Source organism: Dendrobates tinctorius, unplaced genomic scaffold, assembly GCF_039654945.1.
Source record: "Dendrobates tinctorius isolate UK_male_01 unplaced genomic scaffold, ASM3965494v1 ptg000017l, whole genome shotgun sequence".
Lineage (NCBI taxonomy): Eukaryota > Metazoa > Chordata > Amphibia > Anura > Dendrobatidae > Dendrobates > Dendrobates tinctorius.
The window spans coordinates 12,731,917-12,759,585 of NW_027361685.1; the positions used below are offsets into that span (position 1 = coordinate 12,731,917).

At 46.5% G+C, this 27,669-nt stretch overlaps 1 protein-coding gene and 1 pseudogene across 1 annotated transcript in view; one reads left to right on the forward strand and one right to left on the reverse strand.

Moving 5' to 3' along the window:
- The window catches only part of LOC141082346 (uncharacterized), an 86,203-nt pseudogene extending 59,169 nt beyond the window's left edge, over positions 1 to 27,034 (reverse strand).
- Positions 1 to 27,669, forward strand: part of LOC141082292 (uncharacterized) — a 987,535-nt gene that overhangs the window by 314,602 nt on the left and 645,264 nt on the right. The window lies entirely within an intron of this gene.

Here is a 27,669-nt window from a genome sequence, read left to right on the forward strand (position 1 = left end):
AGTAGTATCTCGGCAGCGCGGACTGCAACACACCCTGCTTCCCACAACTTTCTGAAGGTTTTTCCATGTGCGAGTGGTTGGTGGAGGTCCTGCAGCAGCTGATTCTGTGATATGCTCTCAAGCCAGTTGTGGGTTACACAACTGGAATAGGTGAGTGGAACTGTATTATACCGCTCATACTTCTTGTGTCACTAGTGATAGGGCACTATTGCGCCTCTTGTTCCCCCCACCATTTTTGTATTGATAAAGTGCAAGATAGGCAGGCTGTGTGAATCCTTGTATATATGTCTATGAGAACCTCTGAATAAGATGAGAGATGAGTAATTGAGTAAAAAAAAAAAAAAATCAGTGAATGAGCACGTATGAATGAATCATCACACATCATTTTTGTGTCAAGAGATTTGTGACCTTTCTAGTTGTGGTGGAATCCCGGACAGATGCGTTATAGATATTTCAAATCTACATCTGAGACTGAATGAATTGAGTAATGATATAGTTCGTGTTATATGTGGCATTACATTGTAAAGTTTCCTGAATGCATTTGGCCAGAAAAAGGGCAAGGCATGGTTAATCTCATTATACAGTTATCTGCCCTTACAGTGAAATCCCGTGATTTTGAGTTTCTTTGTAGAAATTGATTTTGATAAGTCTAAAGAACTACAGAATTCTGTGAAGGACGGCGCTGCATTCTGATGGGAGGGGGGAATGATACCGCTGCGCAGTTTCTTCTCCCTTCGCTCTTATCTCTGCTGAGTGTGAGCTGTGCTCAAAATTCTCTGTAATTCTATCCGTAAGGTACACGCTGAAAGATTTGTGCATTTTAAAGCAACAGTACTTAATTGAAGATTGGAAGTTAAAAGTAAGATATGGTGCCTAATTTAGAAGGGAATTGTAAGTGATTGCTTGGTCATTAATGTGTTTGAACCTGCTTCTAGTTGTGTGATTGATTTGTATAGCAAATTGTGTCAAATTACAAGAGACAGAGAAGGAAGGAAGCAGTAAAACAAGTGGGACAAATATTGAAAAAGGCAAAAATACCAGAGTGTGAATGTTTGGATGTACAAAAAGGCACAGACAAGGGAAGAAAATAGCAAGTGAATAAATGATGCTTGAGAATGTGCAGCAGTATGGAAGGTGTATTATGAATGTTTGATTGACAAAGTGTAACCAGAGACCCAGACAAAACAGATGGACTTGTAAACACTGTGGTCAGACTCAGACAAATCCAGACTGAATAGCTACTTGTGTGACCTGTGCTACTGACCTAAGAGAATTGCACTAAATCCTATCCAGACAAGATCATAAGAAGCTGACATAATAGTGTGGATAGTGGGTAGTGGGACATTGGCCCTTGAGGAGTAAGCTGACAGTAGACATCAGACGACCAACCCCATCAGGACCTAGAAGTGTGACTAGAATAAGAAAGATACAGGTGTATTATCCCTGGAGCCCCTCTGACCAGCTAGCTTTGCTGAAGCAGCTGCCTGCCCCTGAAGACCAACCATTCCCGTTTTACAGACACATAAAGGAAGTACAGCAGACATATAAGTGTACCTGGGCAGACCTAGAGAGGTTGGTGAGTTTAAAGGCAGGTGACGCACTAGATCATATAATTAAGACACACAGATGTGACAAAGAATCAGGCTTGGGGCATGGATGATAAATCTGCACGATCTGGGGAGACGTACTGTGAGTCACTAAGACAATGGGCTGCAGTGGAACAATCAGAGCAGTCTGTACTCCTGACTAATGTGACACAGCAAAGAGGAGAGAGAGTAGAGATATACCTTGGACGGTTACAGCTGAAATGGGCAGACATGGGGTACATTTGCATAAACCCACTTGATGTTAGAATACTGGTGGATGCATTCATTGACGGTATGAACAAAGACTTACGAGACGCAGTACAGACAGCCAGACCTGAATGGAGACATGTAGATCCGAAAGACCTCCTTAAGGTAGCTAAAGAAATTGAGCAAACAAGGACAATAAAACGACCTGTCATGTATGCTGGAGCACAAGGAAAAAAGTGGAGACGTAATAGGGAAGGCATGTGAGATGACACTGACGTTTCTTTTGACAATCTATTCCCCACATGTCATCCATGCCATACTCCTACAAGTTCAACCAAAACATCTGTCTATGGCCAGACAGCTCCGACTTGAGTGTGCTCTACTAATTCCTGAGTATGTCACTCCTCAAAAGATGTAACGTTCTGAATCCAGCCACCCTCCTGCCTGTGGATTCAGAAAAGGGGGAATTGGTGACCGTATTGGCAAGTGAGGAAGGATACTTTGACATGACGCATGAACATGTCTGCATAGAACTGATGAGTCAGGAGACAGTTGGGTTTGCACACATTCATGAAAAACCTGTTCCTAATGCAGACTTTGAGTTTCTTTTTTGTAGATGGCCCCAGATACCACCAGGATGGACGATTCTACAGTGGATATGCAGTAGTATCCTCACATGAGGTAATCCGAGCGGAACCACTCTCTCCTCACATGTCGGCGCAGGAGGCAGAGTTGAAGGCACTCACTGAGGCGTGTAGAGCCGCTGCAGGTAAAGTCGCTAATATTTTCACAGATTCGAAGCCCATTAAAAATGCAGAGCTGGTGAAACAATTGATGGAGGCATTGATGTTACCAGTCCAGGTTGGCATTGTCAAGGTAAAAGCACACACAAAGGTGACTCCGTGGAGGTAGAGGGCAATAGAAGGGCGAACGAGGCTGCTAAAATAGCACAAGGCGGCCTAGAGAGAGCAGTGGACGGTGGCGGGGAGTCAGCGTATTCCAGCCACATTGGGTCTAGATGTCCTGAAATCCCTCCAGCAAAAGGCTGCCCAAACAGAGAAGGTACACCGAGGGAGACTGGGAGCTGAGCTGAACTCAAATGGAGTATGGGAGAATAAGGATAAAATGTGCCCACCAAAGTCCCTGTTCCCAATCATGGCGCAAGCAGCACATGGCCCCAATCACACCTCAAAAAGTCACATGTGTGCCATGGTAGATGCCTTCTGGATCGCTCCTGGCTTCAGTTGCGCAGCCGCGAAACTTGTACAATCATGCCTCATCTGTGCACAGCACAACCCAGGTAAAACAGTAAAAGTCCCTAAGAAAGCGACACCTAGGCCTCTCTACCCGTTTCAGAGACGGCAGATTGACGACATACAGCTACCAAGGTAGGAGTGTATGCAAATATCCTAGTATGTGTAGATCTCTTCTCTGGATGGCCAGAGGCCTACCCGGTGAAAACGGCTACAGCTCGAGCCACTGCAAAGAAACTGGTGATGGAACTAGTACCACGATTCGGTGTCCCTGAAACAATTGAATCAGACAGAGGCACACATTTCACTGCTGAGGTAATGCAAAATGTAATGCAAATGATAGGTGTAGAACAAGCATTTCATACACCCTACCACCCACAGAGTTCAGGGAAGGTAGAGAGAATGAACGGGACACTAAAATTGAAAATACAGAAAACCATGGAACAAACCCATAAACCATGGCCAGAGTGTCTCCCATTAGCATTATTCTCAGTAAGGTACACACCCACGGGGAAAACTAAACTGTCACCCTTCGAGATACTGTTTGGAAGACCACCGAACACAGGGTTGTACTACCCACAGGTCTTAACACTCAATGTGGATAATTTGACAAGTTATGTAATCCAGTTGCAAAAGCATTTAACTCAAATGCATTCTCTAGTTTTCTCTTCCACTCCAGATCCAGATAGTGTGGAAGGAATCACTGTCTACAACCTGGTGATTACGTATATGTCAAGAAACACTCCAGAAAGACCCTTGAACCCCGATATCAAGGACCTTACCAAGTACTCCTGACAACGCCTTCTTCTGTTAAGTTGGAAGGACGACCAACCTGGATCCACGCATCGCATTGCAAACTAGCCACAGGAATTAACAAAGCATAAGAGTGCATAATGTTTTGGTTTGGTTTTGTTGCATTATCTGTAATAATGGTAGCTGCGTGGGACAATCTAAATTCTCCAATGTCCTTGAATAATAAGTTTATACAACATCATGAAAAAATACTAAATGATTGGTCAAAAGACACTCAGTCTCCAGCAGATTGCTGGATCTGCACACATTCACCAATATCGGCCACTAGTATTCCGTTCCTTGTTATTCCTGTGCCACCCGAGGAATTATTTGCCTGGACCAGTTGTTCTGATACACTTGCTAATAATGCCACAAATAATGTGAAGTTATGGAACACAACTGTTGGAATACCAATTGTGGGATGGGTAGGATACCCTTGGTGGCAGGGTAATCTTTCAGGAAGTAATACATACCTTCAATATCTTGCATATAAAGGGGGGGCTTGGGTACCCAGGAATAGAACTCGATTAACCTACCTGGGGCAAATTCCAATGTATGGCCTACAAGTTAGTTTTAATGTAACTTCCCACTCTACTGATGCCTTCAAACCAATACTGCTAGAAAGAAGGTTGCATAACACGTCCTGGGAGTATTCCAATTTATTTCCCCAGGGCAATAATGAAACTTGTTTTAATATTTCAGGTAATATACCTTGCAACGAGTCATCTGGATATGAGAAAGGAACTCCCACCTGTGGAAATCCCGATGTAGGGTATTGTAGCCCTTTAGGACAACTTCCAAATTGGTGTATACTTCAGAATGTATCTGCGTTCATAGATTTAGTTCATAGACTGGTATTACAACATTCAGCCCTATGGGACCTACCTAGTGACATGTTCTGGGTATGTGGAGACAATGCATATAAATGGTTGCCAGTAGGGGTAAAAGGTGCTCGTACTCTGGGTCGTTTGACTCCAGCTACCTTTGTTATTCCGAATGACCAGTTGAATACTCAGAGCATACCTAAACACACGTTGTACAAAAGAGCTGCTGACAATACACCTCGCCTCTCTGGGAGACCACATATAGTGCAGATGAGTGTGGCTAATAAAATTGTCAGTTCTATTTTTATTTATCCTATGATTACTCAAATGTGGGATAAATTAGTCAGGGCTACAGATTACTTAGATGACCAAATATGGGATATATTGGATATATTGAACACCACCGTTGCTGTCCAAAATCATTGTTGTCTGTATCTTCGTAATATATGTGCTATTGAAACTTGTTTTTTGGTGTATCTCTGTATGCAAGAAAAGATGTAGAAATAGATAAGGAAGTTTGACTGTAAACAACAAGAATTTAACTATTATTCCTTTGAGTCCTAGATTGACATCTCATTTCTGGCATGAAGGAGCGTACTCTTGCAATGATGGACGTGGCTTCAGTATCTGGGGGATGGAGAAGGTAGAAGACCTGTCTCCCTTGGGCAACCCGTCGGCCTGGGATAGTACCTGGTGAACGAGCCACTATCCGCTGTTGTTGCAGGATCCAGTGTTCCAGATTGTGGAAAATGAAGATGTCAAAGGGGGGAATGATAGGAACTGAAGGAGTTAAATTGAGTTCTGTCTATGTTGCATTCTCTTGTTTAAAACCTTATCTGTTCTTCGAGGAGATGTCTCAGACATCTCCCTTGTGAACCAAGGTCAAATACCTCTGCTTTTTCGCCTAAATGACTTTCTTTGTCGAAAAAAAGTTGTAAAATCATTTGTACTGCGCATGTATGTAAAATGTTTAAATTCTTTACTATAAAAGACAGAAGCCTAACTGATAAGCCAGAGGCGTCTTGGCAGGCATCCCGAGTGGTATTATACAGCTGGTGTCTGTGTAGTTCTTCTCGACGGAGCTGATTTAATTAGAGACATATGATGCTTCACACCTAAGAACATCGGTCCTTCAGATGAAAGAGTAATCTGAGGGATCCCGACAAGCCAGAGCCACTGGACTACTACCCCTAATATCCCTCATCATCCCGTCAGCCAGAGCCACCGGACTACTCCCCCTAATATCCCACATCATCCCGTCAGCCAGAGCCACCGGACTACTACCCCTAATATCCCTCATCATCCCGTCAGCCAGAGCCACCGGACTACTACCCCTAATATCCCTCATCATCCCGTCAGCCAGAGCCACCTGACTACTACCCCTAATATCCCACATCATCCCCTCAGCCAGAGCCACCGGAATACTACCACTAATATCCCACATCATCCCATCAGCCAGAGCCACCGGACTACTACCCCTAATATCCCACATCATCCCCTCAGCCAGAGCCACCGGACTACTACCACTAATATCTCACATCATCCCGTCAGCCAGAGCCACCGGACTACTACCCCTAATATCCCACATCATCCCGTCAGCCAGAGCCACCGGACTACTACCCCTAATATCCCACATCATCCCCTCAGCCAGAGCCACCAGACTACTACCCCTAATATCCCTCATCATCCCATCAGCCAGAGCCACCGGACTACTACCCCTAATATCCCACATTATCCCATCAGCCAGAGCCACCGGACTACTACCCCTAATATCCCACATCATCCCGTCAGCCAGAGCCACCGGACTACTACCCCTAATATCCCACATTATCCCATCAGCCAGAGCCACCGGACTACTACCACTAATATCCCACATCATCCCGTCAGCCAGAGCCACCAGACTACTACCCCTAATATCCCTCATCATCCCATCAGACAGAGCCACCGGACTACTATCCCTAATATCCCACATCATCCCATCAGCCAGAGCCACCGGACTACTACCACTAATATCCCACATCATCCCGTCAGCCAGAGCCACCGGACTACTACCCCTAATATCCCACATCATCCCCTCAGCCAGAGCCACCTGACAACTACCCCTAATATCCCACATCATCCCATCAGCCAGAGCCACCAGACTACTACCCCTAATATCCCACATCATCCCGTCAGCCAGAGCCACCGGACTACTACCCCTAATATCCCACATCATCCCGTCAGCCAGAGCCACCAGACTACTACCCCTAATATCCCTCATCATCCCGTCAGCCAGAGCTACCGGACTACTACCCCTAATATCCCACATCATCCCATCAGCCAGAGCCACCGGACTACTATCCCTAATATCCCACATCATCCCATCAGCCAGAGCCACCGGACTACTACCACTAATATCCCACATCATCCCGTCAGCCAGAGCCACCGGACTACTACCCCTAATATCCCACATCATCCCGTCAGCCAGAGCCACCGGACTACTACCACGAATATCCCACATCATCCCATCAGCCAGAGCCACCGGACTACTACCACTAATATCTCACATCATCCCGTCAGCCAGAGCCACCGGACTACTACCCCTAATATCCCACATCATCCCGTCAGCCAGAGCCACCGGACTACTACCCCTAATATCCCACATCATCGCCTCAGCCAGAGCCACCAGACTACTACCCCTAATATCCCTCATAATCCCATCAGCCAGAGCCACCGGACTACTACCCCTAATATCCCACATCATCCCGTCAGCCAGAGCCACCAGACTACTACCCCTAATATCCCTCATCATCCCGTCAGCCAGAGCTACCGGACTACTACCACTAATATCCCACATCATCCCGTCAGCCAGAGCCACCAGACTACTACCCCTAATATCCCTCATCATCCCATCAGCCAGAGCCACCGGACTACTACCCCTAATATCCCACATCATCCCCTCAGCCAGAGCCACCAGACTACTACCCCTAATATCCCTCATCATCCCATCAGCCAGAGCCACCGGACTACTACCCCTAATATCCCACATCATCCCGTCAGCCAGAGCCACCAGACTACTACCCCTAATATCCCTCATCATCCCGTCAGCCAGAGCTACCGGACTACTACCACTAATATCCCACATCATCCCGTCAGCCAGAGCCACCAGACTACTACCCCTAATATCCCTCATCATCCCATCAGCCAGAGCCACCGGACTACTACCACTAATATCCCACATCATCCCATCAGCCAGAGCCACCGGACTACTACCCCTAATATCCCACATCATCCCCTCAGCCAGAGCCACCGGACTACTATCCCTAATATCCCACATCATCCCATCAGCCAGAGCCACCGGACTACTACCCCTAATATCCCACATCATCCCGTCAGCCAGAGCCACCAGACTACTACCCCTAATATCCCTCATCATCCAGTCAGCCAGAGCTACCGGACTACTACCACTAATATCCCACATCATCCCGTCAGCCAGAGCCACCAGACTACTACCCCTAATATCCCACATCATCCCGTCAGCCAGAGCCACCGGACAACTACCCCTAATATCCCACATCATCCCATCAGCCAGAGCCACCGGACTACTACCCCTAATATCCCACATCATCCCATCAGCCAGAGCCACCAGACTACTACCACTAATATCCCACATCATCCCGTCAGCCAGAGCCACCAGACTACTACCCCTAATATCCCACATCATCCCGTCAGCCAGAGCCACCGGACTACTACCCCTAATATCCCACATCATCCCGTCAGCCAGAGCCACCGGACTACTACCCCTAATATCCCACATCATCCCGTCAGCCAGAGCCACCAGATTACTACCCCTAATATCCCTCATCATCCCGTCAGCCAGAGCCACCGGACTACTACCACTAATATCCCACATCATCCCGTCAGCCAGAGCCACCAGACTACTACCCCTAATATCCCACATCATCCCGTCAGCCAGAGCCACCGGACTACTACCCCTAATATCCCACATCATCCCGTCAGCCAGAGCCACCGGACTACTACCCCTAATATCCCACATCATCCCGTCAGCCAGAGCCACCAGATTACTACCCCTAATATCCCTCATCATCCCGTCAGCCAGAGCTACCGGACTACTACCACTAATATCCCACATCATCCCGTCAGCCAGAGCTACCGGACTACTACCACTAATATCCCACATCATCCCGTCAGCCAGAGCCACCAGATTACTAACCCTAATATCCCTCATCATCCCGTCAGCCAGAGCCACCGGACTACTACCACTAATATCCCACATCATCCCGTCAGCCAGAGCCACCAGACTACTACCCCTAATATCCCTCATCATCCCGTCAGCCAGAGCCACAAGACTACTACCCCTAATATCCCACAACATCCCGTCAGCCAGAGCCACCAGATTACTACCCCTAATATCCCTCATCATCCCGTCAGCCAGAGCTACCGGACTACTACCACTAATATCCCACATCATCCCGTCAGCCAGAGCTACCGGACTACTACCACTAATATCCCACATCATCCCGGCAGCCAGAGCCACCAGATTACTACCCCTAATATCCCTCATCATCCCGTCAGCCAGAGCCACCGGACTACTACCACTAATATCCCACATCATCCCGTCAGCCAGAGCCACCAGACTACTACCCCTAATATCCCTCATCATCCCATCAGCCAGAGCCACCGGACTACTATCCCTAATATCCCACATCATCCCATCAGCCAGAGCCACCGGACTACTACCACTAATATCCCACATCATCCCATCAGCCAGAGCCACCGGACTACTACCCCTAATATCCCACATCATCCCCTCAGCCAGAGCCACCGGACTACTATCCCTAATATCCCACATCATCCCATCAGCCAGAGCCACCGGACTACTACCCCTAATATCCCACATCATCCCGTCAGCCAGAGCCACCAGACTACTACCCCTAATATCCCACATCATCCCGTCAGCCAGAGCCACCGGACTACTACCCCTAATATCCCACATCATCCCATCAGCCAGAGCCACCGGACTACTACCACTAATATCCCACATCATCCCATCAGCCAGAGCCACCGGACTACTACCCCTAATATCCCACATCATCCCCTCAGCCAGAGCCACCGGACTACTATCCCTAATATCCCACATCATCCCATCAGCCAGAGCCACCAGACTACTACCCCTAATATCCCACATCATCCCATCAGCCAGAGCCACCAGACTACTACCCCTAATATCCCACATCATCCCATCAGCCAGAGCCACCAGACTTCTATCCCTAATATCCCACATCATCCCATCAGCCAGAGCCACCGGACTACTATCCCTAATATCCCACATCATCCCCTCAGCCAGAGCCACCGGACTACTATCCCTAATATCCCACATCATCCCCTCAGCCAGAGCCACCGGACTACTCCCCCTAATATCCCACATCATCCCATCAGCCAGAGCCACCAGACTACTACCCCTAATATCCCACATCATCCCGTCAGCCAGAGCCACCGGACTACTATCCCTAATATCCCACATCATCCCATCAGCCAGAGCCACCGGACTACTACCACTAATATCCCACATCATCCCATCAGCCAGAGCCACCGGACTACTACCCCTAATATCCCACATCATCCCCTCAGCCAGAGCCACCGGACTACTATCCCTAATATCCCACATCATCCCATCAGCCAGAGCCACCGGACTACTACCCCTAATATCCCACATCATCCCGTCAGCCAGAGCCACCAGACTACTACCCCTAATATCCCACATCATCCCATCAGCCAGAGCCACCGGACTACTACCACTAATATCCCACATCATCCCATCAGCCAGAGCCACCGGACTACTACCCCTAATATCCCACATCATCCCCTCAGCCAGAGCCACCGGACTACTATCCCTAATATCCCACATCATCCCATCAGCCAGAGCCACCGGACTACTACCCCTAATATCCCACATCATCCCGTCAGCCAGAGCCACCAGACTACTACCCCTAATATCCCACATCATCCCGTCAGCCAGAGCCACCGGACTACTACCCCTAATATCCCTCATCATCCAGTCAGCCAGAGCTACCGGACTACTACCACTAATATCCCACATCATCCCGTCAGCCAGAGCCACCAGACTACTACCCCTAATATCCCACATCATCCCGTCAGCCAGAGCCACCGGACTACTACCCCTAATATCCCACATCATCCCGTCAGCCAGAGCCACCGGACTACTACCCCTAATATCCCTCATCATCCCGTCAGCCAGAGCCACCAGATTACTACCCCTAATATCCCTCATCATCCCGTCAGCCAGAGCTACCGGACTACTACCACTAATATCCCACATCATCTCGTCAGCCAGAGCCACCGGGCTACTACCCCTAATATCCCACATCATCCCGTCAGCCAGAGCCACCAGATTACTACCCCTAATATCCCACATCATCCCATCAGCCAGAGCCACCGGACTACTACCCCTAATATCCCACATCATCCCGTCAGCCAGAGCCACCGGACTACTACCCCTAATATCCCACATCATCCCGTCAGCCAGAGCCACCAGACTACTACCACTAATATCCCACATCATCCCGTCAGCCAGAGCCACCAGACTACTACCCCTAATATCCCACATCATCCCGTCAGCCAGAGCCACCGGACTACTACCCCTAATATCCCACATCATCCCATCAGCCAGAGCCACCGGACTACTACCCCTAATATCCCACATCATCCCATCAGCCAGAGCCACCGGACTACTCCCCCTAATATCCCACATCATCCCGTCAGCCAGAGCCACCAGATTACTACCCCTAATATCCCTCATCATCCCGTCAGCCAGAGCTACCGGACTACTACCACTAATATCCCACATCATCCCGTCAGCCAGAGCCACCGGACTACTACCACTAATATCCCACATCATCCCCTCAGCCAGAGCCACCGGACTACTACCCCTAATATCCCACATCATCCCGTCAGCCAGAGCCACCGGACTATTACCCCTAATATCCCACATCATCCCATCAGCCAGAGCCACCGGACTACTCCCCCTAATATCCCACATCATCTCAACAGCCAGAGCCACCGGACTACTACCCCTAATATACCTCATCATCCCGTCAGCCAGAGCTACCGGACTACTACCACTAATATCCCACATCATCCCGTCAGCCAGAGCCACCAGACTACTACCCCTAATATCCCTCATCATCTCGTCAGCCAGAGCCACCGGACTACTACCCCTAATATCCCACATCATCCCGTCAGCCAGAGCCACCAGACGACTACCCCTAATATCCCACATCATCCCATCAGCCAGAGCCATCGGACTACTACCCCTAATATCCCTCATCATCCCGTCAGCCAGAGCTACCGGACTACTACCCCTAATATCCCACATCATCCCGTCAGCCAGAGCCACCGGACAGCTACCCCTAATATCCCTCATCATCTCGTCAGCCAGAGCCACCAGACTACTACTCCTAATATCCCTCATCATCTCGTCAGCCAGAGCCACCGGACTACTACCCGTAATATCCCACATCATCCCGTCAGCCAGAGCCACCAGACTACTACCCCTAATATCCCACATCATCCCATCAGCCAGAGCCATCGGACTACTACCCCTAATATCCCATATCATCCCGTCAGCCAGAGCCACCAGACTACTACCCCTAATATCCCACATCATCCCATCAGCCAGAGCCATCGGACTACTACCCCTAATATCCCACATCATCCCGTCAGCCAGAGCTACCGGACTACTACCCCTAATATCCCACGTCATCCCGTCAGCCAGAGCCACCGGACTACTACCCCTAATATCCCACATCATCCCGTCAGCCAGAGCTAACAGACTACTACCCCTAATATCCCACATCATCCCATCAGCCAGAGCCATCGGACTACTACCCCTAATATCCCATATCATCCCGTCAGCCAGAGCCACCAGACTACTACCCCTAATATCCCACATCATCCCATCAGCCAGAGCCACCGGACTACTACCCCTAATATCCCACATCATCCCGTCAGCCAGAGCCACCGGACTACTACCCCTAATATCCCACATCATCCCGTCAGCCAGAGCCACCGGACAGCTACCGCTAATATCCCTCATCATCCCGTCAGCCAGAACTACCGGACTACTACCCCTAATATCCCACGTCATTCCATCAGCCAGAGCCACCGGACTACTACCCCTAATATCCCACATCATCCCGTCAGCCAGAGCCACCGGACTACTACCCCTAATATCCCTCATCATCCCGTCAGCCAGAGCCACAGGACTACTACCCCTAATATCCCACATCATCTCGTCAGCCAGAGCCACCGGACTACTACCCCTAATATCCCACATCATCCCAACAGCCAGAGCCACCGGACTACTACCCCTAATATCCCACATAATCCCATCAGCCAGAACTACCGGACTACTACCCCTAATATCCCACGTCATTCCATCAGCCAGAGCCACCGGACTACTACCCCTAATATCCCACATCATCCCATCAGCCAGAGCCACCGGACTACTACCCCTAATATCCCACATTATCCCCTCAGCCAGAGCCACCGGACTACTACCCCTAATATCCCACATCATCCCGTCAGCCAGAGCCACCAGACTACTACCCCTAATATCCCACATCATCCCATCAGCCAGAGCCACCGGACTACTACCCCTAATATCCCACATTATCCCCTCAGCCAGAGCCACCGGACTACTACCCCTAATATCCCACATCATCCCCTCAGCCAGAGCCACCAGACTACTACCCCTAATATCCCACATCATCCCATCAGCCAGAGCCACCGGACTACTACCCCTAATATCCCACATCATCCCCTCAGCCAGAGCCACCGGACTACTACCCCTAATCTCCCACATCACCCCAGCAGCCAGAGCCACCGGACTACTACCCCTAATGTCCCACATCATCCCGTCAGCCAGAGCCACCGGACTACTACCCCTAATATCCCACATCATCCCGTCAGCCAGAGCCACCGGACTACTACCCCTAATATACCTCATCATCCCGTCAGCCAGAGCTACCGGACTACTACCACTAATATCCCACATCATCCTGTCAGCCAGAGCCACCAGACTACTACCCCTAATATCCCACATCATCCCGTCAGCCAGAGCCACCGGACTACTACCCCTAATATCCCACATTATCCCCTCAGCCAGAGCCACCGGACTACTACCCCTAATATCCCACATCATCCCCTCAGCCAGAGCCACCAGACTACTACCCCTAATATCCCACATCATCCCATCAGCCAGAGCCACCGGACTACTACCCCTAATATCCCACATCATCCCCTCAGCCAGAGCCACCGGACTACTACCCCTAATATCCCACATCACCCCAGCAGCCAGAGCCACCGGACTACTACCCCTAATGTCCCACATCATCCCGTCAGCCAGAGCCACCGGACTACTACCCCTAATATCCCACATCATCCCGTCAGCCAGAGCCACCGGACTACTACCCCTAATATACCTCATCATCCCGTCAGCCAGAGCTACCGGACTACTACCACTAATATCCCACATCATCCTGTCAGCCAGAGCCACCGGACTACTACCCCTAATATCCCACATCATCCCGTCAGCCAGAGCCACCAGACTACTACCCCTAATATCCCACATCATCCCATCAGCCAGAGCCACCGGACTACTACCCCTAATATCCCACATTATCCCCTCAGCCAGAGCCACCGGACTACTACCCCTAATATCCCACATCATCCCCTCAGCCAGAGCCACCAGACTACTACCCCTAATATCCCACATCATCCCATCAGCCAGAGCCACCGGACTACTACCCCTAATATCCCACATCATCCCCTCAGCCAGAGCCACCGGACTACTACCCCTAATATCCCACATCATCCCGTCAGCCAGAGCCACCGGACTACTACCCCTAATATCCCACATCATCCCGTCAGCCAGAGCCACCGGACTACTACCCCTAATATCCCACATCATCCCATCAGCCAGAGCCACCGGACTACTACCCCTAATATCCCACATTATCCCCTCAGCCAGAGCCACCAGACTACTACCCCTAATATCCCACATCATCCCATCAGCCAGAGCCACCGGACTACTACCCCTAATATCCCACATCATCCCCTCAGCCAGAGCCACCGGACTACTACCCCTAATATCCCACATCACCCCAGCAGCCAGAGCCACCGGTCTACTACCCCTAATATCACCCATCATCCCGTCAGCCAGAGCCACCGGACTACTACCCCTAATATCCCACATCATCCCGTCAGCCACCGGACTACTACCCCTAATATCCCACATCATCCCGTCAGCCAGAGCCACCGGACTACTACCCCTAATATCCCACATCATCCCATCAGCCAGAGCCACCGGACTACTACCCCTAATATCCCACATCATCCCATCAGCCAGAGCCACCGGACTACTACCACTAATATCCCACATCATCTCGTCAGCCAGAGCCACCGGACTACTACCCCTAATATCCCACATCATCCCGTCAGCCAGAGCCACCGGACTACTGCTCCTAATATCCCACATCATCCCATCAGCCAGAGCCACCGGACTACTACCCCTAATCAGCCAGAGCCACCGGACTACTACCCCTAATCAGCCAGAGCCACCAGACTATTACCCCTAATCAGCCAGAGCCACCGGACTACTACCCCTAATATCCCACATCATCTCGTCAGTCAGAGCCACCGGACTACTACCCCTAATATCCCACATCATCTCGTCAGCCAGAGCCACCGGACTATTACCCCTAATATCCCACATCATCTCGTCAGCCTGTGGTCAGTGCCAGAGCTCTGAGTGGAACGATCCTAACTTCCATACTGGGGATCCCTTTAAGAGAGGCCTGGCGTCAGAACCATAGCGCTGAGTGGATTTGCCCTGATTTGCATACTAATGATCCCTTTAATAGAACCCTGGGGTCAGAATCAGAGCGCTGAGGGATTTGCCCTAACTTCCGTACAGGAGATCCCTTTAAGAAAGGCCTGGAGTCAGTACCAAAACGCTGAGTGGATTTGCCCTAACTTCCATACCAATGATCCATGGGAGGGGGGGATTCATTTGTGTCATGTGCTCTGTGCTCCTGTCTGGGGGCAGACAATGGCTGGAGCTTATGTTCCCGGGGATGCTAGATTTCTCCCACCATGTCAGTGTCTGCTGAGGTGTTGTCAAGTGGAAAAACTGTTGCTCATAGCAACCAATCACAGCTCAGCTTCTTTTTAACAGCTCTGGTGAAATGAAAGATGCTTCGTGATTGGTTGGTGATACACACACACACATAGATATATTCAGTTTTATATATATAGATAAGATAAATCCATACATAGATATATGGAAACGGATTGTAGATCTATCACTGGATATCAGTGTATAAGGGGAATAGATCCTGTGCACTTATAGATGAATAGCTTATATAATGAGAGGACACAGAGCAAAGGGTATAAATAGTGAGAGAATAAAGAGCTGACAGCGCATTACATCCCTGGAGTACAGATAGGAGATATAAAGTGCCGCCAGTGCTATATGGGATATCCCAGGAATACAGCACAGCCCATATAGTGTAAAGGAGGAACCATCCTAACAAGAGATGGAGATTACAGATCCTACAGACGACATGCCGGGAGTGTACAGAGAAAGATGGCAGAGTCACCACTATTCCCTCTTACGGGCTGTTAAATATTAATAATCCGTTAATTTCATATAAGACTCAGTTCTGTACATTGCTTTAGCTGACATGACATAGGCTATTTTTGTAAGTTTGGCTCATGGTACAGGACAACTCCATATATACCTGGATCACGTGCTTCAAGAGACGTATATAATTCATGGCTAACTGTAGCGGTCGCTCGTTCCTTCCCTCACCAACATGAAACACAGACGCAAGATGTCATCTCTGCACGGACATAACTGAACAGCTGGTATGTTAATCCAACTCACATCCAGAGAAGCTACGCACTACAGGACACATGTCTTTTCAGAGTTCCAGGAAAGAAGGTGACAAGCTTTTGCTATGAACTAATGGACAATCTCTCTTTCACCTATTTTTATGTTTTTCTGTAATAATCTTTTCTTTGATGGAAGAATCCAAATAAACCTACTACATTTTTATCTGGTAACTAGTCCTGAGTATTTTACAAGAATACGCATTATTTTACACAGATACTGATATTTAACAATAATTTTGTTGAGGGAACGATAGTCAATACAAGGCCTTAATGACCCATCTTTCTTAGCCACGAAAAAAAACCCAGCACCTAAGGGTGAAGAGGATGGTCTAATATGACCCTTCTCCAACGACTCCTTAATATAGGATCGCATAGCCTCGTGCTCGGGTACAGATAAATTGAAAAGTCGACCCTTGGGAAATTTACACCCAGGGCTCAGCTCAATTGCACAGTCATAACTCCTATGAGGAGGCAAAGACGCAGACTCATTCTCACTAAATACATCATAAAAGTCAGCCAAATAGTCAGGAACATCATGCGACTGGGGAGAGGTGGAGAAAACAGGAGCATCACTAAGGGCACACCGACAACCCCAACTCACCACAGACACAGATTTCCAATCCAAAACTGGATTATGGATTTGCAACCAGGGAAACCCCAGAACAATGGTATCATGCAAATTATGCAACACCAAAAATCTGCAATTCTCTTGATGGTCTGGGGCGACACGCATTACCACCTGGGTCCAAAACTGAGGTTTATTCTGCGCCAAAGGAGTAGTATCAATACCCCTCAAAGGGATAGGCGCCCGCAGAGGTGTGTTATGAATGAGTCACCGAAGGAGGAAAAAACAAAAATACAAGCTAAGTCCAGAAAACCAGAGAGGTTGGTAGCTATCGGATTGCAGACCCCTGATCCTATCCACAACAACTAACAGTAGCCGTGGGGGGTTCCTACGATGCCCTAGACCCCTCGATCACAGCCGGAGAACTAAATAGGCCTAAAGAAAGGGGAAATCTAAACTGCCCCAGAGCAGACCCCAAAGCAATAGGCAGCCCCCAACATATAATGATGGTGAAGCAAGATGAAAACACTAACACAGATATAAAGATAGATTGAGCAAACGATGGGGCCCAAGCTAACTAAAAAGGACAGGAAAGAAAAGCTGCTGTCTGCAATCCGTAAAAAACCCTACCAAAAAATGTCCCAACCGTCTGATAGGAAAAACAGGCCCTGAAGTCGCTAGGACTTCAAAAAGACTATATCAGCCCTCAGGTAAATTCTGAAGACAGAGCAAAGAGACAAACTGATCAGAGACAAAAATGGAACTCGGCACACCCCCGACCGGGGATGGCTGAACTCCAAAAAACAAGGAAAACAAAACTAATAAGTTAAATAGCAGAGCAAAAACTTATCTTTGGGAAGCAGGAATCAGACTGGTCTCCAAGAATCCAGCAGAGAAATCACCAGCGACTTAGAAGGGCGTCGGCTGCCTTATATCCAGTCAGAATTTCCTGTTACCCAGTCATCATCTACCAGATCAGGTGTTTGGTAATCAGCCTCACTACCTTCCTTCACCAGAAGAGGGAGTTCATCAGACATCGACGGTGAAGGGGAAAATGAACTCACAACAGTGGGGCATCCAAAATAACCCCCCTGCGATAAAGTTCTAGGGCAAGATTAGCTTGCTGTATATTTTTGTCACATGGTGCCAGTGGCGGGATAACTAAGATAAGCCCCCACTGTGCCTGTGATAGCCGTGTGCTGGCAGTGCGTCGCATCACTCTGCCTGCTGACATATTGGTGTCAGCGGTGGGATTGTCACATGTTGGTGGCAGCGGTGGGATCATGACAATTTCCATTTTCCCGTTAGGGCTAAGGCTGAGATTAGGGTTAGGGGTGTGTTGGGGTTAGGGTTGGAGTTAGAATTGGGGGTTTCAACTGTTTAGACACATCAGATGCTCTCCAAACAACATGGTGTCTGATCTCAATTCCAGCCAAAAAAGTCAAATGGCGCTGCTTCCCTTCCGAGCTCTTCCTTGCGCCCAAATAGTGGTTTACCCCCACATTTGGGGTATCAGCGTACTCACGACAAATTGCACAATAACTTTTGGGGTCCTGTTACTTTTGGGAAAATAACAATTGGGGGTGAAAAGATCATTTTTGTGGAAAAAATATTTTTTAATTGTACGGCTGTACGTTATAAACTTATGCGAAGCCCTTGCGGGTTCAAAGTGCTCACCACATATCTAGATAAGTTCCTTGTGGGTGTCTAGTTTCCAAAATAGGGTCACTTGTGGGGAGTTTCCACTGTTTAGGCACATAAGGGGCTTTCCAAACTTGATATGGCGTCCGATATGAATTCCAGCCAATTTTGCAGAGAAAAAGTCAAACGGCGCTCCTTCCCTTCCGAGCTCTGCCATGAGCCAAAAGAGTGGTTCCCCCCCACATATCAGGTATCAGCTTACTCAGGACAAATTGCAAAATAACTTTTCCAGTTCAATTTCTACTGTTACCTTTGGTAAAATAAAAAAATTGAACCTGAAGCAATTTTTTTTGTGAAAAAAGTTAAATGTTCATTTTTTTTAAGCATTTAAAAAATTCCTGTGAAGCACCTGAAAGGTTAATAAATTTCTTGAATCTGGTTTTGAGCACCTTGAGGGGTGCAATTTTTAGAATGGTGTCACTTTTAGGTATTTTCTATCATATAGACCCTCAAAGTGACTTAAAATGTGATGTGGTCTGTAAAAATAAAATGGTGTTGTGAAAATGAGAAATCGCTGGTCAACTTTTAACCCTTATAACTTCCTAACAAAAAAAATTTGGTTCCCAAATTGTGTTGATGTAAAGTAAACATGTGGGAAATATTACTTAAGTTTTTTGAGTGCCGTATCTCTGTGATTTAAGAGCATAAAAATTAAAAGTTGGAAAATTGCGAAATTTTCAAAATTTTCGTCAAATTTCTGTTTTTTTCACAAATAAACGCAAGTTATATGAATGAAATTTTACCACTAACATGAAGTACAATATGTCACGAGAAAACAATGTCAGAATCACCGGGATCCATGGAAGCATTCCACAGTTATTACCTCATAAAGGGACAGTGGTCAGAATTGTAAAAATTGGCCCGGGCATTAACATGCAAACCACCCTTGGGAGTAAAGAGGTTAAAGCAAAAAAATGTGGTCAATTCTGTACTTAGTATCCCTTATCCTGGTATATATGGTCGTCTCACCCCCATCCTGATACACAAGGCCCCCTCATCCCTATCCTGGTATGCATGGATCCCTCATCCTTATCCTGGCAGGAATGATCGCTCTCATCCCTATATTAATATGCAGGGCCCCCATCTCGTCCTGGTATGATTGGCCCCCGCCCCCATCCTAGTATGCATGGCACCATCAGAAAACTTTAAAAAATAAAATTACACTTACCTACCTGGCGCTCCCTCGCTGCATCCTGCTCCGGTGTCAGCAACTGCTTTATGCTTGTAAGCAGCACATGGCAGGGACGTCATGTGTTGCTCACAAGCAGAGCACAGCTGCCGGAGTACTTACCGGGACTGTTCATTGGAGATCGGGGTGACTATTCATTGCTCTTCAGTAGCGCGCAGTGTCAGCCCCCGGCTTCCTGCTGCTGTCAGCGGTCACGTGTGCCGCTACTTAAGAGAAATAAATATTCATTGGATTCATCATTCATTCATCAGGAGACTATTTAATACTGAACTATATTCAAGCGGGACTAGACGAAGAAAACCCTAAAATCATGTATCATGTTATCCGAAACAGTCAGAAAACTAGCCCCATATTGGGTGACCCCCAGACGTCAGACTATTTACTGTGTAAGTTTATAAGCCCCTCCAGTGTCAGGAATAGATAGTATGTGAAAATACCGTATATACCGCTCAGGGAACACTTAACTGTCAGAGATAATTTCCATCTTCATACTAAATAATGGCACAGATCTCCCAGACATTATGACTGCACATATCCCTAGTCTTTATACCGATATTGCACTCATTCCCTGACAGACCGCAGCATGGCCATTAGTTAGAAGCTGCTAATGATCTTTGGAGCAGGTAAGTTTTCCCTGAGTGGTACATATTGGGCCGTCTGAAGACTGAGTTTAGTCTAGGACAATTTGTCTGCACTACTAATTAACAGCAGTTACATTACCAAACTAGGGCAGTCCCTATAGGAGAAAAACACAAGAATTATACTGTATTTTCACATACTATCGATTCCTGACACTGGAGGGGCTTATAAACTTACACAGTATATAGTTTGAGGTCTGCGATCTGCCAATATGGGTCTAGTTTTCTGACTGTTTCGGATAACATGACACATGATTTTAGTTTTTTTGTCTAGTCTCACTTGAATATAGGTCAATATTAAATAGTCTCCTGATGAGTCGCCTTTGGTGAGGACGATGAAACCCATAGAAATGAGAGGCTTGGAGAGTGAGTGTGTATACGTCACCTCTACCTATATACTGAGATGTGGGGTACATGTTTTTTCTATTAGTCACCTATTAACTAATCTTCAGGGGGTGAATTTTGGGTACAGTTTTACATTTGGAATTAATAAAGCTTAGTTTTATCCTTTTGTCAGCAAACATGAGGAATGACAAGAGACAACCCATTTAAGAAGATTCAATTTTGGTTAAAACTATTCCAACACTATGAACATAAAAAAGACTTCTCCCCTATGTGACGTCTCTGATGTTTATTCACAGTTGATTTTAAAGGAAAATATTTCCCACATGAAGAAAATGAAAATGGCTTCTACTCTGTGTGACTGCTCTGATGTCTAACAAGAAGCGCTTTCCGGTTAAAACATTTCTCACATTCTGAACAGGAAAAAGGCTTCTCCCCTGTGTGCGTTCTTTGATGGCGATCAAGATCTATTTTCCATTTAAAACATTTCCCACATTCTGAACATCAAACAGGCTTCTCTCCTGTGTGAGTTCTTTGGTGCTTAACAAAATTCCCTTTATGGTTAAAACATTTCCCACATTCTGAACATGAAAAAGGCTTCTCTCCTGTGTGAGTTCTTTGGTGTTCATCAAGATTCCCTTTTTGGTTAAAACATTTCCCACATTCTGAACATGAAAAAGGCTTCTCTCCTGTGTGAGTTCTTTGGTGATTAACCAATTGTGAATTCCAGTTAAAACATTTCCCACATTCTGAACAGGAAAAAGGCTTCTCCCCTGCGTGAGTTCTCTGGTGACTAATAAGATGACATTTCTGGTTAAAAGTTTTCCCACATTCTGAACATGAAAAAGGTTTCTCCCCTGTATGAGTTCTTTGGTGATTAACCAATTGTGATTTCAGGTTAAAACATTTCCCACATTCTGAACAAGAAAAAGGCTTCTCCCCTGTGTGAGTTCTATGGTGATTAACCAAATCTGATTTCCGATTAAAACATTTCCCACATTCTGAACAGGAAAAAAGCTTCTCCCCCATGTGAATGCTCTGATGTCTAACAAGAATCGCTTTCTGGCTAAAACATTTCCCACATTCAGAACACGAAAAAGGTTTCTCCCCTGTGTGTGTTCTCTGGTGATTAACAAAATGTGATTTATGTGCAAAACATTTCCCACATTCTGAACAGGAAAAAGGCTTCTCCCCTGTGTGAGTTCTATGGTGATAAACCAAATCTGATTTCTGGTTAAAACATTTCCCACATTCTGAACAGGAAAAAGGCTTCTCCCCTGTGTGAGTTCTATGGTGATAAACCAATTGTGATTTCCAGTGAAAACATTTCCCACATTCAGAACATGAAAAAGGTTTCTCCCCTGTGTGAGTTCTCTGGTGTGTAACAAAATGAGATTTCTTGTTAAAACATTTCCCACATTCTGAACATGAAAATGACTTCTTTGCTTTAGGAGCAGTTTGTTTTTTATTGCCTCTTTTGTGACTTTGATTTTCCTTAGTAGTCAGTAATGAATCAGAAGATGGGACCTGTTTCATAGGATCAGATGACAGATCTTTGCTGTGAATGGATGATGGTATATCTGGAGTACTGGCATTCACTTCAGTTGTATCTTGTAGGATCTCAAGATCATCAGATTTAAAACTTGAAGATGTCAGCTGTCCCTCTGATCTCCTGGTACAGTCATCTGCTAAGATAAAAAACAATTGTTATTTTTTAATAAAATATCCTTGAGTTTTATATTTTTGAACATTTCTACTTAAACTGTCCATAAAAATGGCAAGCTATGTAAAAAACTTTAATTATTTACCAAGACAATGACAGTTCACCATCTAATAGAAAACCTTGTTGGATGAACCAGTAGTGTGTGGTGTTCAACTGTTTGTTCATTCTGCCTCCCAAATATCAAATAAAAAGAAACCAATCAATGTTATGTAGGCAAAAATAATACCAATTCTCATCTCAGAAAAAACAAGTCCCCACTCAGGTCCATCATTTGTCAATAGAAAAACAGATAAGGCAGGATAGAGTTAATGCTATAGTTAGGGTTACTGTTAAGCTAAAGTTAGGATTAGGATAAAGAATTAGGCTTTTCTCAATTGTCTCCCCAATAATTGGGTCATGTCACATCAGTCATGTCAGAGTTCTCTTTTTCCGGAAAAAAATAAATAAATAAAAACGAATAAAATGGCCGGTCAGTATTATAGCGCAGAGGAGGCTTATGCACTTTTATGTTCTGACAGTGAAGAAAGTGCAGTGTCAGATGGTGATGTGGATTACGAGGCCTTTAGTAGCAGCGACAGTGATAGCTCAGAAATGAGCAGTGATTCTGGTCCATCCTCACACACAAGGACCAGTACAACAAGAAGGACAAATAGCGCTTCTGGAGAAATGTCTCCAACTCAGGGAACAATGCCCAGTACTAGCGCTGTCCCTAGTGCTCGTGAATTGGCGCACACCAATGTCCAAGGGGCTTTGCCTCTTGATGTAGCATTTCCCAGATGGGAGGCTTCGGATTCGGCTACTCCATTCATCCCTAATTTTAATGCCATTCCTGGTATAAATGTGGAGGTGGAAAATTTTGGACCAATTATTTTTTTAATTTGTTTCTGACAGATAGCTTGCTAGAGGATATTGTCCTACAAATTCATATATGTCCCAATTCATCAGCCAGAATCCACGATCCTATTATGCTAGGTCAAATTTATGGAACCAACTAATGTCCTAGAAATGAAAGCATTTTTAGGACTTACATTCGCTATGGGGCTTGTTAAAAAATGAGCATTCAGTCCTATTGGTCCAACAGCCCTGTTCAAGCCACGCCCTACTTATCTGGAGACATCTGGAAAAATCGTTTGGGAGCTGATCTCCATTTCTACAAAAAGGCTCCAATCTGTATGTTGACAACTACTACACCAGCATACCTCTATTTAAAAGTCTAGTTGAACATAACATAGGGGCTTGTGGGACCATTCACAAAAACCGTCAGGGGTTTCCACAATCATTGCTCAGCAAAGAGTTCTGAAAGGCGCAGTCAGGGGCTTTACACAATGGAGAGCTGCTTGTCCTTAAGTATAAGTATAAAAAAGATATTTTTATCCTGAGCTCGATCCACACAGATGCCACAAGGGCCACTGCAGACCAACAGGGATCCACTACTCCAAAACCTGTGTCTGTCATGGACTACAACAAATATATGGGGTGTGGACCTTGCAGATCAGGTTCTACAGCCATACCAGGTATCAAGAAAATTATATATCTGGTATAACAAGTTAGTCATGTATTTGTTTCAGGTGGCCACATATAATTCTTTTGTGTTATACAAAAAAGCCGGAAATGCAGATACTTTCCTTGATTATCAGGAAAAGGTCACTGAAAATCTTGTTTTTGATAATTTTGTCCCCGCCAATCCTTTAGAATGTGAAGATGTCAGAAGACTCACTGAGCGACATTTTATTGCACTCATCCCAGTAGCTGAAACAAGAAAGAACCCCCAGAGAAGATGTCGTGTATGTTCCTAGAGAGGAATGAGGCATGATCCCCGCTATTATTACCCACAATGCCCATCACTGCCAGCCTTATGCCTCCATGACGGCTTTACAATCTTCCACACAGAACCACGTTTTTGAACTGTTTTGACATTCAAGCATTTGGTTTATTTAGTGACAGACACATTTGAGTAGAGCTGACTTAACAATTTCCGGGGGTAGGTGGGGGGAGGTCTCCAGAGACACAAGCTGGGCAAAATATGTTATTGTGAGGCTTAGAAAAAAAACGACATCCAGCAAAATGTCACCTTCGATGGCGGCAACTGCGCAGTAGCATCTATAAGTAAGAGATAGAGGCTACTGCGCAGGCGCCGCCATCGCCGTGTCATTTTGCTGTCTGTAATTTTTTTTCTAAGCCTCACAATAGCCACAATATTATAGGCATGTCACCAATAATATCAATGCTATTATATGCATTATGTAATAATGGGGGCAGGTCAGTGAGGGATCAGCGACCTGTCATAAGCCAATACAGATGAATATGTAATCAGCACACTTCATAAAGCCCCTCCCACAGCCCCACCCACAGCCCCGCCCCAGAGCACGAGAATCTCATTAACTTCAAACTACAAATACAGATTAAACAACAGTAAACCAGAGTCGCCCTCATTTATGGTAGCACATTGGAGCTACTATGGATCCTGACCAGAAGATTAGAGAAAATAATATTGCTCCCCATTTCAGGAGAGATTGTGCAGTAATCTGAATTCCTTAGGTTGGAAAACAATGTAATTTATGATGTGGAATGACTCCATGACACCAGGGCTGGAGCCAACACATCTCCTGCAGGCGGGAATAAATGTATATTACAGCCCTCAGCCACACACAGCTTAGAGATCTATCATGGCACAGGTGGAATGTTTGTCCTGGAGATTATCACAATCCTCCTTGAAGTTAGTTGGTTTTAATACAAATTGAAAAGTCAGGATAAAGGGAAACTCTGCTGTTATTGGACAGAAATTCACACTTGGCCTCACTGCACATTTACTGGTGTCGCTCATAAAAGGGAAGTTTGGCCAGAAAGACTGGACCTGGTCTTGTAGGGACCATGAGACATTCAGCAGCACAGAAGGGAGAGAAGATTCATCCGATAAGATCTCAGGGATCTAGGAAGCCAACAGCATCATTACCCTCCGCTTTCTCTTACAGGCCCAGCATAAGATTTTTCTCCAAGTGATTTTCTATCTTGTCAGCACATTCTACGTACGCTGTCATTTGGCTTTATAGTTACAGATCTGGGCAGGTAACGGTCAGCGTCTCCTAATGTGAAGGAGAGAATGGCTAATGAAATCAATTATTAACCCTTATATAAGTCAGTTCACAGCTCCAGTCGTCACAACCCACCTAACTACAATCTTTAATCTCTCCCTCTCCTCGGGCATTTTCCAATCCTCCTTCAAACACGCCATTGTTACTCCATTATTAAAGAAACCCACTCTCGACCCATCCTGCACAAACAACTACAGACCAGTCTCCAATCTCCCCTTCATCTCTAAACTCTTGGAGCACCTAGTCTACTGCCGCCTTACCCATTACCTCTCCACTCACTCCCTCCTAGACCCTTCACAGTCCAGCTTCCGCCGCTTACATTCGACTGAAACTGTACTCATCAAACTGACCAATGACCTTCTGACAGCAAAATGTAATGGTGACCACTCTCTGCTCATTCTTCTCGACCTGTCTGCAGCTTTCGACACTGTTGACCACCATCTCCTACTCTCTATGCTCCAGTCACTAGGCATTAAGGACACTGCTCTCTCCTAGTTCTCTTCCTATCTCTCTGACCACACCTTCAGTGTTTTGTTCTCTGGTGCCACGTCATCTCCTCTTCCTCTAGAATCCGCCCTTTTCTCACAATGGAAACAACAAAAACCCTCACTGTAGCAGTGATCCACTCCCGCCTGGATTACTGCAACGCTCTATTAATTGGCCTCCCCGTCACTTGACTATCCCCTCTCCAGTCCATACTTAATGCAGCAGCCAGGGTCATCTATCTGACTAATCGGCACTCGGACGCGTTCGCTCTTTGCCAGTCCTTACATTGGCTGCCGATTCATTATAGTATCCAATTCAAAGTACTTGTTCTCACCCACAAAGCTCTCCACAGTGCGGCACCCCCCTACATCTCCTCCCTTATTTCTGTCCATCGGCCTAACCGACCGCTGCGCTCTGCAAACGACTTTCGACTAACCTCTGCACTAATCCTTAACTTCCCACTCCCGACTCCAAGACTTCTCCCGCGCTGCTCCTATCCTCTGGAATGCTCTACCCCAAGAAATTAGGACTATCCACAATTTGCATAGTTTCAGGCGTTTCCTCAAAACACATTTGTTCAGAGCGGCCTATTACGTTCATTAATCAAAGTCATTCTATGTGTAAGTGTGCGTGTGTAGCCCATTCACTATCTCCATCCATCTCTCACTCCCTCAAGAAGGCTGGACCTTCATTGTAAATACACACCTGTACACTGTATCTCCCCCACCTCATTGTAGATTGTAAGCTCTCACCAGCAGGGTCGTCCTATTTTGCTTTAATTATTGTATTGTTAACGTAACTTATGACTTGTGTTTTGAAAGTGATAAACTGTAAAGCGCTGCGGAATATGTTGGCGCTATATAAATAAAGATTATTATTATTATTACATATGGTGTACCAAGATGGCGTCTATGTCGTCAGACAACACCCTGGAAGGAATCCTTGGAATGCAGAAGCTGAGATACTGGATACCATATATGGAAGTGAAGCTGAAATGGACCTATCATACTCTGACACTGGCTACTCAGGAGATTGTGTGACACCCATTTCCTGTTTCTTTGTCTTGAGAATAAACTTCAGTTGTGTGCAAGCCTTTACTGAGAAAGGAGTAGACATCTAACTCTGTGTTCGCTGTGACTGTAAATGCACACTCAGCCTATATTGGGTCAGGTACAAGCAATCATATAGATCTCGCCTTAAGGGATCACCCTCACACTAATCCCAGGGGGTAGGTGGATCCTCCAGGTTGTACGTTCTATAGAAAAGGGCTTTCAATGCCCAAAGTCATTTGAACA